Source organism: Colias croceus, chromosome W (genome assembly GCF_905220415.1).
Source record: "Colias croceus chromosome W, ilColCroc2.1".
NCBI lineage: Eukaryota > Metazoa > Arthropoda > Insecta > Lepidoptera > Pieridae > Colias > Colias croceus.
In genome coordinates, this window is record NC_059567.1 from 1,307,625 (window position 1) to 1,320,891 (window position 13,267).

Genomic DNA, 13,267 nt, shown 5'->3' on the forward strand with positions numbered 1-13,267 from the left:
ACATTCGCTGAGCGCATTTTACAGTAATATTTAAATATTTTGTCTCGCTATGCTTCAATTTTCTATATAGATCAATCAATTTTGTTTTTTAACATAAACTTACATGCACAACACAAACTATATTTTTGTGTACATAAAATCAATTAAGTTTAGTTTATAGGTATATAGACTAGAGTAAACTAGAGTAAATTAATTTAGATCGTGTAAATTATTGATGTAGAATGTAGATATTTTATTCATACATTTTATTTACGTGTATACCTAAGTATGTATTTTTGATAGAATCATGGTTATATTTATTTAATTTTATTTTATTACACGCATAACGCTTTACTTAAACACGTGTCAATCATAACACACTTTACAATTTTTATTTCTTTTATAGTTAAGTATAATAGTAGTAATTAGTGTATATCGAGTACTTAGACGGTAGTTAGGTAACTCCGCCTGTGTTTGAGGGTGAATAGAATAAATTTTATAAGATTATTTTATTCTACCTCATCGCAGCCAGTCCCAAGCCTGGATAAAGGAGGAGGTGGTAGTTTTGCATTAATACAGAAAGTTTCAGATATAATTTGCTCAGTATGATGTGAAACACCTCGCTGCCAGTCAAAAAAATTGAAAACAGTGTTACTTTTTGCGGATATTTGTCATAGGTTTATATTATCTTTTATAATCTTCTTATTATCTTTCTAAATTTATGATACAACTTATATATTTCATATTTTCCAGATCGCAGAAGACGGACAAACAACACAAAATAATAGGTTTAATATGACAACATTAAATCACAAGTTAAGTATATTATATTTGTTTGGCATAATTCCTGTTTGTCTAAAAAGGAGCATTAAAAAAACATTATATCCTGATTAAGTTTAGATAACAAAAGTATGGATGCAAAACTCTCAATAAATTTAAAAAAGTGTATTAAAACGTTTAAAATGATTGCCAGTGATAAAAAATGAGGATAATCAAATATTTTATAAATGTTTTTTTTTTCAGAAACGCCACAATTGATTCCCAGTAGAAATAGGAAAATATAAAAGACCAGTTTCATCCATAGGAAGAAAGATACTACTTATTTTACCAATAAAAGGACTTGAGGGCAAAATATTTTACATATTAGGTACATATAAAGTTTTGATGAAGAATTTTGATGAGAAAAAATATCAAGTTAAGTACATAATATTCTTATTACATACATTACATATATTCTTACATAATTATTGTTTCTCTAATCGTAACAATGTCTAGGGGCCACTGAAAACCAGCTCTGTGTGTGCATAATTGCAGCATAGATTATGCTGAGTTGGCTTCCCTTTTTCAAGGACACTGTTTTATAATTGATTTTCTTTATTTTTATTTTTTTTTTCTCATGTTCTTTTTTTTACTTTTTTTCTTGTGTGTAAATTTTATGTGATTTTATGTGATTTTCTTTTTTTTGTACCTATTGATGTTATTTATTGATGTCCTTGAATTAAATGTTTTTTCTTTCTTTTCTTATAATATATTTATTGACCTAATTCCTGTTTGTGAAACATTTAAACTGCATAAATATAATAAATAACACATCATGATTAAATTTACATTTTAATCGACTTCGAAATTGGACTTAATCTCTTTTTCGCTTTGTTAAATCATAATTTTTCACTGGGAAAACCGATTTTGAGAATTCTTTTTCTTTTTATTTGAAAGCTGCCTGCAATGTGGTGGTCCCAATTATTTGATTTAGTTTTGACAAATTGAAGGTTTTCATTAAATGTGGATTTTTTTTTTCAGAAATGCCACAAATTACTCTATAACATAAAGACAGTTTCATCAGGAGGAGGAATGACACAACCAATAAAAGGAATAATTGAAGTCAAAATAATTAAACATATATAAAACAGGCTTTGTATCAGTACAAAATGGAATCACCAGTTAAGTATATTAATTATATTTTTGGCCTAATTTTTGTTTATGAAACGATCAAACTACATAAAGTATTGATAAAAAATAGTTTCCTCAATGCGACCTTTGTTACTATTAGAACAAAATATAATTTTTTATAAATTTATGCTATATATTTGTAGTAAAATACATTAAAATTTTTAATTTCTAACTATAAAACTCTCGTCACAAACAATAAGTTTTATAATAAACATCACTGATAAAAACCAAAGTTGTGACTTGCAAGAATTCATATTAAGTATATCTATTCATAAATTGAATTTCAATCGACTATTCTTGACTACTATTCTTGATTTTTTATTGATACTCATACTTATGCATATAAAAAAGGATAGCAAAAATATTCATATTTTAAACAATTTCAGCCAGACGCGCCAGGTGCTCAAAGCAGCGTTACTAAGAAGAAACACGTGAAAGCACTAAACAGACCACCATCGTGCTCCGTGGCTTTATCCGCATTGCTAGGCTCCTATTGGTCTTAGCACGATGTTATCTAATATGTATGTTTAGCCTATAAGATGTTAATCCGACCGGTTAATATATTATATATTCAAAATTTTATGTTTATCTATGCACTATTGTTTGCGTCTAGCCCGGGGTGGGGTAGCATATTTTTTGCTTCGATTATTATTTTGTAAATTGCACCCAAAAAATATTCAAGTGTATTTTCCTACGTTTTTTTATGTATAGATTTTATTTAAGTTGTATGTTATTCGTTTTTTTGTTATTTTGATTTTGTATAAATTTATACCTATAGATTTTCTTTAAAAATGAAAAAATGTATTACTGTTACCATAAGTTGAATAATATAGTCATGTTAATAAAATCATTTTAGTTTAAATTATTGTTGTTTTATTCGCAATTCAAAAATAATTATTAACATTGATTTTATGAAACTTTATTTTGATAAATGTAATTAATCTATGTAGATAGCTGTTTTATTATTGAAATAATTAAAGTTTTGATTAGATAAATTGCCTACCATCTACTACACAAGACAATGTTTAGTACTTATTACCTACTTAAAATTAGCTTTTTCTTATGCCATTTACTTTATGATCTAAGTATGCCATAGAAACACATAGAAATGAACCTACTAAAATCATTTTTCACATGTTCGATTCAATAAACACAGTGTATGAAGAACTTAACAAATTAATCATTGCAAACCGACAGATGGAACTGATATTTATAACTACCTATATTTTTTTATAATAAACGTAGGTATAACTTCCTAACACTTAATTCAGTAGGTACATATAAATTAAAAAAAGGCACTATATGTACATACCTTATCATATAAAAATTAAAAATATATTATTTGAAAGAGGATTATAAAATGATAGAATTAAGAAAAACGCTGATGAATGCATATATGAAAATTTTAACTAATTAACTCCTAACTATTACATATTTAAATTGTTGGCTTGCAGCTAAATTACTAAAATACCTAAGAGACTAGAAATATTGAGAAAACAACTTCAATAAAAAATCTTGTTGATTTTTTATTGAAGTTGTTTTCTCTTGTTCTTCTTGTTCTCTACTTGTTGTAGTCAATTTAATGTAACTAGATAAGAAAAAATAACGATAGGTAACAAACTAGATATTATTTCGAGGTTTTACATAACGAACTAACAACTTAACATTTAATTTTAATATCAGCTACACTCGACAGGGGGACTTGATTATATAATTCAGTTTTTTGTTAGTTTATAAACAAGACAAGAGGTAACCATTATTATTCAAGTAGGTATATCTTAAGGTATATGAATATGTTCAATGAAATTAAAACACCATTATTTAGATATCTTATTTTGTATTGTAGGTATCTTTCAAAAACACGTTTTGCAAATTTCGAGATCATTTTTTCATTATATAATTTCAATCTTCTATTTTCATTATTGCTTCTGTTAAAAACAATCGCTTTCTATATTATCGAAGTCGTTCAAAACTGAAAGAGAAATCAGTGATATTTAAATTTTGTATTATTATTATAATGTATAATACTATATTTAAAGACAAGTAATTTATCGGCTGGGATCTTAGAGACTGGGCTGCTCGAAAACTGAGCATTGATTTATTTATTTTTTCATAAATTTCGCTCTTTTATACTTTTAATTAAATAAGAAGAATATATAGTTTAGGATTAATGAATATCGATCAAATTATGAAGTATGGTGGTGTAAGATTTTTGAACATTAATTTTTCAATTATTTATTCTTCAATATATAATACATATATATATCATAATAACAATATTATCTAGATTGATGTAACACAATATAAGTATACAGGTTATTATATTTATGTTAAAAAATGTGTCAGTTTGCTATTTTCTTTTTAGTTGGTACAACTATAGGTATGTACAACAAAAATACACAAATTACATCGCAAATTACATTCTGTTGTTGAAACATGGATTGATGATTATAATAGAAAAAAAAAACATACAATTTCAGTGTATTTTTTTTACATCAAAGATCTCTTCTTAGCGTATTTTGTCATAATATACCCTATATATTTTTTATGATTATGAAACGATTAATTGCGATCAAGTACTTGTATTGAGTAAGTGTTGTCTTGGACTTTTTTTTCTGACAAAATAAAAATTAATGATTTATTATTAGAAATTATACCTATTGCTATAGTCCAAGAGCTGATGATAGCTAGAAAAATTATAAATAAAAAAAAACAACATCGTTTGTTAAAACTCTCAGAGCACACGGAAGCTCGCGGGCTGCTTGCAGCCCGCGCACAACGCACCAGCTAGTTATAATATATAAAGCTACACTACCACTGACTCACTGACTCACTGACATCGGTTTTCTCGGAAACTACGTGGAAAGTGGGGGGGATAACGACGTGATCGTGTAGAGGTGCGCCGAGTGACCAGAGGAAAAATATAGCGATCTCGATCATCTTCGAAAACCAAGTGGACCCCTGGAGGTGCGCAAAAACGGTGCCACCTGGAGGGGGGGTGTCTGAACAAAAAATGCTCAGAACTGGTGGCGATTACCAGGGGAGGTGGAAAAATGGGGATTTTCGCGAAAACAAGATGGCCGCCGTACTTTGCCAAAATCGCCGTTTATGAATCCTTACGTCTCAAATTTGGCACACGTGCTCTGTTCGAGCCGGTGAATCGATCGAAGCCCCGTTCGAGTGGCTCCGGGCCCCCGTTTCCAACTTCCATACAACGTAAAATCCAACGGCCCGCGGAAACGGTGTGAGATGGGTGGGGGGTCCCCGAACTAAAAATGATCACCACCCTGGGACGCTACCAGGGAGCCATAGTGGGACGCTCGATTTTGGAATTTTTCCATTTTTGGGGCAAACATAAAAACGTAAATTTAGACGAGGTGGTGCAATGGAGAAATACACTAATGACGCATTCGTACTCGCCCAGCTCCCAGGATATCCAGAAAAATCCGAAATCTTAAACTTTCCCTCATCTCTCGAAGACGGTCAACGGCCCGCGCAAACGGTAGCAGATACATCTGGGGTGCTCGAACTAAACTTGTAGTAGACCTCGAGCAATTACCACAGATAGTGAAAAAAAATCAAAATGGCGGAAAAAATGGCCGCCGCCATACAAATTCTAAAACGGCCATCGCTGGTCCGATCGCGCTGAAACTTGGCACAGGGGCTTAAATCGAGTCGCATATTAAGCTGGCATACTCATAATTGAGTTTCCATCGCTGGTTTCCGAGTTTCATACAACGCAAAATTTGACGGCTCTCTGAAACGGCGCGAGATAGGTGGGGGGTGTAGAACTAAAAAATGATCAGGAAGATGGGGTGCTACCAGGGCAATCGAGAAATTTCAAATTTGACGCAATTTTTTTTCAAAAATAGCCAATTTTTCAAAGCAAGATGGTGGCGCCGGTTACTTCACGATCGGTCTGAAAATTGACTTCTGTGCTTGAATCGGCCAGATTTACAAAACTGCATACTTAGAATTTCTCTCCGACTCCCGGTTTCCATTTTCCATACATCACGAAATTCAACGGCTCTCTGAACTGGTGGCAGGTAGGTCGGGGTCGCCGAAGTAAAAAATACTTCAAAACCTGGTCCGCTTCCAGGCATATAAAAATTTTTGGTAAAATGCGAAATTTTTTTTTTCGGAAATTTTGTATGGAAATTTCCATAGTAGGAAGGGTAATTGAATAGCATCGGCAAAAGACGGCACCGCACCGCGCAACTTCGAGGGTTGACAGCCTCCCGGAGTCGAAAATATTTATTAACTTTTGAACTACCTACCGCACGAGCCAAGCGAGCGAAGCGAGCGAGTCACGGCAGCTGCCAGCATAAATATTCAAATAGGTAGCGAGGAGCGAAGCGACGAGCGTGTTAGGTTAACTTTTGAACTACTTACCGCACGAGCCAAGCGAGCGAAGCGAGCGAGTCGCGTCAACGGCCGGCCTAAATATTCAAATAGGTAGCGAGGAGCGAAGCGACGAGCGTGTTAGGTTAACTTATGAACTACCTACCGCACGAGCCAAGCGAGCGAGTTGCGGCAGCGGCCGGCCTAAATATTCAAATAGGTAGCGAGGAGCGAAGCGACGAGCGTGTTAGGTTAACTCTTGAACAGTTTATTATGAAAAGTCACTGCCCGCTATCGATAAGACGTTTCAAAAATTTTACCAATATTTGAATAAGTAATTTATAAGCAGTTTAGGTAGCGAGGAGCGAAGCGACGAGCGTATAAGGTTAACTTTTGAACTACCACACGAGCCATGTGAGCGAAGCGAGCGAGTCACGACAGCGGCCGGCCTAAATATTCAAATAGGTAGCGAGGAGCGAAGCGACGAGCGTGTTAGGTTAACTTTTGAACTACCTATCGCACGAGCCAAGCGAGCGAAGCGAGCGAGTCGCGGCAGCGGCCGGCCTAAATATTCAAATAGGTAGCGAGGAGCGAAGCGACGAGCGTGTTAGGTTAACTCTTGAACAGTTTATTATGAAGTCACTGCCCGCTATCGATAAGACGTTTCAAAAATTTTACCAATATTTGAATAAGTAATTTATAAGCAGTTTCGACTGACTGTAGAATCGCTGTAAGCAGATGTTACAAATGGAAAGGAAATTCGAATGCATTTACAAATAACTGAAGATTTCTGCCCTGGGATGAGCCGCGAGCTGCTTGCAGCTCGCGCACCATGCACCCTCGAAGGTGGACAGCCCCCCGGAATAGAAAATATTTGAATGGGGAATTTATAAGCATTACCGACTGACTGTAGAATCGCTGTTAGGAGATGTAACAAATGGATAGGAAATTCGAATGCATTTTCAAATGACTGAAAATTTCTACCCTGGGATGCTTCGCGGGCTGCTTGCAGCCCGCGCACTACGCTCCCTCGAAGGTGGACAGCCTCCCGGAGTGGAAAATACTTGAATGGGGAATTTATAAGCATTAACGACTGACTGTAGAATCGCTGTTAACAGATAAAAGCAAATTGACGGGGAATTTTAACGCATTTTCTAATGACTGAAGATTTTTGTCCCTGGGATGTACCGCGGGCTGCTTGCAGCCCGCGCACCACGCACCCTCGATGGTGGATAGCCCCCCGGAATAGAAAATATTTGAATGGGGAATTTATAAGCAGTTTCGACTGACTGTAGAATCGCTGTTAGCAGACGTTACAAATGGAAAGGAAATTCGAATGCATTTTCAAATGTCTGAAGATTTCTGTCCTGGGATGAGCCGCGAGCTGCTTGCAGCTCGCGCACCACGCACCCTCGAAGGTGAACCGCCCCCCGGAATAGAAAATACTTGAATGGGGAATTTATAAGCATTACCGACTGACTGTAGAATCGCTGTTAGCAGATGTAACAAATGGACAGAAAATTCGAATTTATTTTCAAATGACTGCCCTTTTGCTTCAACTCAGGGGCAAAAGAGGCTCGCGGGCTGCTTGCAGCCCGCGCACAACGCACCCTCGAAGTTCGCCAGCATTCCAGAATAGAAAATATTTTAATTGGGAATTTATAAGCACTTCCGATTGACTCTGGAATCGCTGTTAGCAGAAAATTACAAATGGACTGGGAATTCTAACACATTTTCTAATGACTGCCCTATTGCTTCCACCCAGGGGCAAAAGGGGCTCGCGGGCTGCTTGCAGCCCGCGCACAACGCACCAGCTAGTTATAATATATAAAGCTACACTACCACTGACTCACTGACTCACTGACATCGGTTTTCTCGGAAACTTCGTGGAAAGTGGGGGGGATAACGACGTGATCGTGTAGAGGTGCGCCGAGTGACCAGAGGAAAAATATAGCGATCTCGATCATCTTCGAAAACCAAGTGGACCCCTGGAGGTGCGCAAAAACGGTGATACCTGGAGGGGGGGTGTCTGAACAAAAAATGCTCAGAACTGGTGGCGATTACCAGGGGAGGTGGAAAAATGGGGATTTTCGCGAAAACAAGATGGCCGCCGTACTTTGCCAAAATCGCCGTTTATGAATCCTTACGTCTCAAATTTGGCACACGTGCTCTGTTCGAGCCGGCGAATCGATCGGTGCCCCGTTCGAGTGGCTCCGGGCCCCCGTTTCCAACTTCCATACAACGTAAAATCCAACGGCCCGCGGAAACGGTGTGAGATGGGTGGGGGGTCCCCGAACTAAAAATGATCACCACCCTGGGACGCTACCAGGGAGCCATAGTGGGACGCTCGATTTTGGAATTTTTCCATTTTTGGGGCAAACATAAAAACGTAAATTTAGACGAGGTGGTGCAATGGAGAAATACACTAATGACGCATTCGTACTCGCCCAGCTCCCAGGATATCCAGAAAAATCCGAAATCTTAAACTTTCCCTCATCTCTCGAAGACGGTCAACGGCCCGCGCAAACGGTAGCAGCTACATCTGGGGTGCTCAAACTAAACTTGTAGTAGACCTCGAGCAATTACCACAGATAGTGAAAAAAATTCAAAATGGCGGAAAAAATGGCCGCCGCCATACAAATTCTAAAACGGCTATCGCTGGTCCGATCGCGCTGAAACTTGGCACAGGGGCTTTAATCGAGTCGCGTATTAAGTTGGCATACTCATAATCGAGTTTCCATAGCTGGTTTCCGAGTTTCATACAACGCAAAATTCGACGGCTCTCTGAAACGGCGCGAGATAGGTGGGGGGTGTAGAACAAAAAAATGATCAGGAAGATGGGGTGCTACCAGGGCAATCGAGAAATTTCAAATTGGACGCAATTTTTTTTCAAAAAATGGCCAATTTTTCAAAGCAAGATGGTGGCGCCGGTTCCGTCACGATCGGTCTGAAAATTGACTTCTGTGCTTTGATTGGTCAGATTTACAAAACTGCATACTCAGAATTTCTCTCCGACCCCCGGTTTCCATTTTCCATACATCACGAAATTCAACGGCTCTCTGAACTGGTGGCACTTAGGTTGGGGTCACCAAGGTAAAAAATGTTTAAAAACTTGGTCCGCTTCCAGGCACATAAAAATTTTTGCTAAAAAGCGAAATTTTGTTTTTCGAAAATTTTGTATGGAAATTTCCATAGTAGGAAGGGTAATTGAATAGCATCGGCAAAAGACGGCACCGCGGGCTGCTTGCTGCCCGCGCACCGCGCAACTTCGAGGGTTGACAGCCTCCCGGAGTAGAAAATATTTATTAACTTTTGAACTACCGCACGAGCCAAGCGAGCGAAGCGAGCGAGTCACGGCAGCGGCCAGCGTAAATATTCAAATAGGTAGCGAGGAGCGAAGCGACGAGCGTGTTAGGTTAACTTTTGAACTACTTACCGCACAAGCTAAGCGAGCGAAGCGAGCGAGTCGCGTCAACGGCCGGCCTAAATATTCAAATGGGTAGCGAGGAGCGAAGCGACGAGCGTGTTAGGTTAACTTATGAACTACCTACCGCACGAGCCAAGCGAGCGAAGCGAGCGAGTTGAGGCAGCGGCCGGCCTAAATATTCAAATAGGTAGCGAGGAGCGAAGCGACGAGCGTGTTAGGTTAACTCTTGAACAGTTTATTATGAAAAGTCACTGCCCGCTATCGATAAGACGTTTCAAAAATTTTACCAATATTTGAATAAGTAATTTATAAGCAGTTTAGGTAGCGAGGAGCGAAGCGACGAGCGTGTAAGGTTAACTTTTGAACTACCACACGAGCCATGCGAGCGAAGCGAGCGAGTCACGATAGCGGCCGGCCTAAATATTCAAATAGGTAGCGAGGAGCGATGCGACGAGCGTGTTAGGTTAACTTTTGAACTACCTATCGCACGAGCCAAGCGAGCGAAGCGAGCGAGTCGCGGCAGCGGCCGGCCTAAATATTCAAATAGGTAGTGAGGAGCGAAGCGACGAGCGTGTTAGGTTAACTCTTGAACAGTTTATTATGAAAAGTCACTGCCCGCTATCGATAAGACGTTTCAAAAATTTAACAATAATTGAATAAGTAATTTATAAGCAGTTTCGACTGACTGTAGAATCGCTATTAGCAGATGTTACAAATGGAAAGGAAATTCGAATGCATTTACAAATAACTGAAGATTTCTGCCCTGGGATGAGCCGCGAGCTGCTTGCAGCTCGCGCACCATGCACCCTCGAAGGTGGACAGCCCCCCGGAATAGAAAATATTTGAATGGGGAATTTATAAGCATTACCGACTGACTGTAGAATCGCTGTTAGGAGATGTAACAAATGGATAGGAAATTCGAATGCATTTTCAAATGACTGAAAATTTCTGCCCTGGGATGCTTCGCGGGCTGCTTGCAGCCCGCGCACTACGCTCCCTCGAAGGTGGACAGCCTCCCGGAGTGGAAAATACTTGAATGGGGAATTTATAAGCATTAACGACTTACTGTAGAATCGCTGTTAACAGATAAAAGCAAATTGACGGGGAATTTTAACGCATTTTCTAATGACTGAAGATTTTTGTCCCTGGGATGTACCGCGGGCTGCTTGCAGCCCGCGCACCACGCACCCTCGATGGTGGATAGCCCCCCGGAATAGAAAATATTTGAATGGGGAATTTATAAGCAGTTTCGACTGACTGTAGAATCGCTGTTAGGAGATGTAACAAATGGATAGGAAATTCGAATGCATTTTCAAATGACTAAAGATTTCTGCCCTGGTATGCTTCGCGGGCTGCTTGCAGCCCGCGCACTACGCTCCCTCGAAGGTGGACAGCCTCCCGGAGTGGAAAATACTTGAATGGGGAATTTATAAGCATTAACGACTTACTGTAGAATCGCTGTTAGCAGATGTAACAAATGTACAGAAAATTTGAATATACTTTCAAATGACTGCCCTATTGCTTCAATCCAGGGGCAAAAAGGGCTCGCGGGCTGCTTGCAGCCCGCGCACAACGCACCAGCTAGTTATAATATATAAAGCTACACTACCACTCACTGACTCACTGACTGACATCGGTTTTCTCGGAAACTACGTGGAAAGTGGGGGGGATTTCGACGTGATCGTGTAGAGGTGCGCCGAGTGACCACCGGAAAAATATTGACATCTCCAACACCCTGGACAAGAGAGTGGACCCCTGGAGGTGCGCAAAAACGGTGATACCTGGAGGGGGGGTGTCTGAACAAAAAATGCTCGGAACTGGTGGCGATTACCAGGGGTGGTGGAAAAATGGGGATTTTCGCGAAAACAAGATGGCCGCCGTACTTTGCCAAAATCGCCGTTTATGAATCCTTACGTCCCAAATTTGGCACACGTGCTCTGTTCGAGCCGGCGAATCGATCGGTGCCCCGTTCGAGTGGCTCCGGGCCCCCGTTTCCAACTTCCATACAACGTAAACTCCAACGGCCCGCGGAAACGGTGCGAGTTGGGTGGGGGGTGCCGGAACTAAAAATGATCACCACCCTGGGACGCTACCAGGGAGCCATAGTGGGTCGCTCGATTTTGGATTTTTTCCATTTTTGGCGCAAACATAAAAACGTAAATTTAGACAAGGTGGCGCATCGCGGAAATACACTCACACCATGTTCGTACTCGCCCAGCTCCCAGGATATCCAGAAAAATCCGAAATCTTAAACTTTCCCTCATCTCTCAAAGACGGTCAACGGCCCGCGCAAACGGTAGCAGCTACATCTGGGGTGCTCGAACTAAACTTGGAGTAGACCTCGAGCAATTACCACAGAGTGCAAAAAAAATTCAAAATGGCGGAAAAAATGGCCGCCGCCATACAAATTCTAAAACGGCCATCGCTGGGCCGATCACGCTGAAACTTGGCGCAGGGGCTTTAATCGAGCCTCACATTGAGTTGGCATACTCATAATCGAGTTTCCATCGCTGGTTTCCGAGTTTCATACAACGCAAAATTCGACGGCTCTCTGAAACGGCGCAAGATAGGTGGGGGGTGTAGAACTAAAAAATGATCAGGAAGATGGGGTGCTACCAGGGCAATCGAGAAATTTCAAATCGGACGTAATTTTTTTTCAAAAAATGGCCAATTTTTCAAAGCAAGATGGTGGCGCCGGTTCCGTCACGATCGGTCTGAAAATTGACTTCTGTGCTCTGATTGGTCAGATTTACAAAACTGCATACTCAGAATTTCTCTCAGACCCCCGGTTTCCATTTTCCATACATCACGAAATTCAACGGCTCTCTGAACTGGTGGCACTTAGGTTGGGGTTACCAAGGTAAAAAATGTTTAAAAACTTGGTCCGCTTCCAGGCACATAAATTTTTTTACTAAAAAGCGAAATTTTTTTTTTCGAAAATTTTGTATGGAAATTTCCATAGTAGGAAGGGTAATTGAATAGCATCGGCAAAAGACGGCACCGCGGGCTGCTTGCTGCCCGCGCACCGCGCAACTTCGAGGGTTGGCAGCCTCCCGGAGTAGAAAATATTTATTAACTTTTGAACTACCGCACGAGCCAAGCGAGCGAAGCGAGCGAGTCACGGCAGCGGCCAGCGTAAATATTCAAATAGGTAGCGAGGAGCGAAGCGACGAGCGTGTTAGGTTAACTTTTGAACTACTTACCGCACGAGCCAAGCGAGCGAAGCGAGCGAGTCGCGTCAAAGGCCGGCCTAAATATTCTAATAGGTAGCGAGGAGCGAAGCGACGAGCGTGCTAGGTTAACTTATGAACTACCTACCGCACGAGCCAAGCGAGCGAAGCGATCAAGTTGCGGCAGCGGCCGGCCTATATATTCAAATAGGTAGCGAGGAGCGAAGCGACGAGCGTGTTAGGTTAACTCTTAAACAGTTTATTATGAAAATCACTGCCCGCTATCGATAAGACGTTTCAAAAATTTTACCAATATTTGAATTTATAAGCAGTTTAGGTAGCGAGGAGTTGGTAATTAGGTACCTACCAAAAGTCTTCACTCTTATTCATAACGATTTAT

General features: G+C 39.9%; 1 long non-coding RNA gene across 2 annotated transcripts; it reads left to right on the plus strand.

The window, feature by feature from the left end:
- The first annotated feature begins 333 nt into the window (after nt 1-333).
- On the plus strand, nt 334-2,791 carry LOC123704843. Of its 2 annotated transcripts, XR_006753192.1 has the most exons (4): nt 334-656; nt 733-1,173; nt 1,780-1,919; nt 2,316-2,791. It is a non-coding gene; the product is annotated as an uncharacterized LOC123704843 (long non-coding RNA). The 2 variants fall into 2 exon arrangements; XR_006753191.1 differs by having other exon boundaries at nt 349-1,173.
- Nucleotides 2,792-13,267: the final 10,476 nt, after the last annotated feature.